Genomic DNA, 2,811 nt, shown 5'->3' with positions numbered 1-2,811 from the left:
TTAAAAGGGAGTGTTTGACTTGATTATTCTTTGGCACCGTGTGTCAGAAGATATATTCAAGTAATGTCTGGGAAACCAAGACACCATCGCGTGCCTAATCACTTGGCAGGCCTTCTGCTATTTCTAATGTTTTCTTTGGTTCTATTATCACAGGTAGAGCTATTTATGTTCTGCCTTGATTAGCGTAAGATGGTAACAAAAGCGAAAGGGTGAGTCCTCTGTCTTTGGCCTACGTTCAATTCCTTCCAAATGTAAGCTGGAAAGCCTGTGTGTCTGTGATATTATGATAAAGGAAGTTTGGAGGGGAGTGGTATACCTCCTTTACTGAAAGTTACAGCAGTAAAAAAGAGGGACACAGCACAATTTAGAGGGCTGGAGGTGGGAGGACACTAACAAAATCGGTTTATTTCTAATCTAGGACATCAACAATCTTTGTGCTTTTAAAAAACATAATTATCCTTTTCATTTCCCTTTAATGATCAGTTTCTCCATAACACTCTCTTCCACACCCACATCTCAAAACTAAATGAACAACATCTCAAACATACCTTAATTACCCCAGTTACCACACACACACCTCCAGTCTTCATAAGAATGAGCCTCCTATACATTCTTATCATCCTTGGAGTGCCAGAAACTGACAGACTGGCTTCCAGTTTTTCTATGTACATTAGTTGATACTTTTCATTCTTGTGAAGTGCACAATGTAAAGAGACATCAGGTCCATGTTAAATCATTATCACTTGTTTCCTATTTCCATAACAGCATATCAATTTGGCTGTGGTATCCTGACAACAATTCCAGTGTTTAAAAAAATGATAATATTGACAAGCTTCATTGACAACATTCTAAACGGATATCATATCTGTATGACTTGAATTACATTTTCTTTAATCTTTTAAAGAATATAATATACACAGAATATATTTCCTTCACTATTTAGAAAATCTATAGGTAAACAACTCTAATGTTGGTTCCAGTCAATGATGCCCTCTTTAGTCCAGATAAGAGTGTTGGATGGACGTCATCACACACTGTCCACTTAAAACCCTTCCTCATCCGTCGTTTAGGTTACGCCATAACGATATCGCTGTCATAATAGTTTTATAACTAGGTCTATATAAAGAACAACAGTAATGATATGGTGCTTTTGTGTTTCAAATGTGTTTCTAAGTGATGGACAACTTGCCCTTTTTTTCATGGCATATTTAATGACCAATTCATGGTTTTCCTTGCATGTCAATGCAAGTGGAAGTTAGAGTTGGGGGACCTTGGCCTTGGATACAGGTGTTATGACAGGGTTGTAGACTTCTGTAACAACAACCACTATTGAATATCCGAGTTATACTTTATTATATACTTTATTGTCTCTCATTTCTCATTGTAACAAAACTCTTAGTCTGCGTCCAGGCATGGCAATGAGTGGATTGTTGGTGTGCGTCCTCTTGGCAGCGCTAGTGGGGGTTGGTTTGACATTACCCGTATCCAAGTCGGATGACAACACCAAACAGGGTGGGATACTGCCACAGCTACTGGCCAGGAGGGAGGCAGTCAGGAATGCTGCGTAGAACATCGCTAAGCGGGAGCAAGACCCTCAAACGAGCATAGCACGGATGGAGAGGATGTCGCACCTGTCGGAGGACCAGCGCGAGTTCATGTCCAAGCAAATCATGCAGGCCATCTCAGGTAAGTGGTGGTGTCGAGTCAATTGCATGTGTGAGAGAGAAAGAAAGATGCCAACATCTACTGTGGCACATTTGAAGTGCATCGTTGTTCGCTTGAACACTTTAAATCCACAATTAACTTTTCTGTTTGGTTCATGTAGGTTTGTATTGTTCGCAGAGATGATGAACGAGTGTCCGGACCGGGACTACCAAGGATGGGTAGACTTTGGACGGCGGAATGCAGAGTAGAGATGTACCACAGGCACATCTTCAGTTACTCAGGAATCCATTCCTATTTGAAGTAGATTGTATATTTTAATGGGATTATGTCATGAGTTTTGCTTTTAATCCAAGTGTCATAATAAACATGTTTGCAGTATGTATGTCTACGGACATTTCTTGATTTCATTTAGGACAATGGGCGGGTTTCCATTTAGGATATGGGTTGGTTTCCCGGACACAATCTACATGAAGTATTCTTTCTAGTCTTGGACAAGGCTTAATGTGTCCGGGGAAACTTGTGTTGTGCTTCCCTTGCCAGCCACAAAATTAAGGAAATTAGAAGGGGGATGGGGGGATTTCGGCATGGCTATTTTCTTTGCTGCGAAAGCCCCCCCCCCCCAAATTCAATCTTTGCATAATAAGATGACAATAAATCAAAGGCAATAAATAATATAAACAAATATTGGAAAGCTGTAACAGCTCGACTGAACATTTGGTCCACTTTTTATGGAAAGTTTTCCAGATGATCCGTCACCTGGAATTTAAACCTAACCTAGTCCTGACGGGCAGGGCAGACATAATCCTCCAATGATGTGACGGTCTTCATACAGGACTGTTGGAACCATCATGGGCAGCGGTCACAACCAATCTGAAATGTATGATGAAAAATGTTAATATATTTAAAACATTAAATACATTTTCTTGAATTACAATTATTTCATTTTCAGACAAAGAGGATAATACTGCCTCTAGAAATATTACTGCTTATAGAAATTCGTACTCCTAAAAATGTGCCTTTAGAAGTGAACAAACAATTACCTAGCTAGTGTCTTCCTCATTATGGTCCACCTCCCTCCAGAAGTGGCATAGTTGGCTCAGGTCATCTAGCAAAACATAATGTCAAGTAGTCTATACATCTTTACAT

The 2,811-nt window shown here is 39.8% G+C and overlaps 1 pseudogene; it reads left to right on the top strand.

The window, feature by feature from the left end:
* The first annotated feature begins 1,418 nt into the window (after positions 1-1,418).
* Positions 1,419-1,913, top strand: LOC124002681 (annotated as a pseudogene).
* The last annotated feature ends 898 nt before the right edge of the window (positions 1,914-2,811 follow it).

Source organism: Oncorhynchus gorbuscha, linkage group LG18, assembly GCF_021184085.1.
Source record: "Oncorhynchus gorbuscha isolate QuinsamMale2020 ecotype Even-year linkage group LG18, OgorEven_v1.0, whole genome shotgun sequence".
NCBI classification, from domain to species: Eukaryota; Metazoa; Chordata; class Actinopteri; order Salmoniformes; family Salmonidae; genus Oncorhynchus; species Oncorhynchus gorbuscha.
Note: the sequence above shows the minus strand (reverse complement) of the source record. Positions and strands in the feature narration are given on the sequence as shown.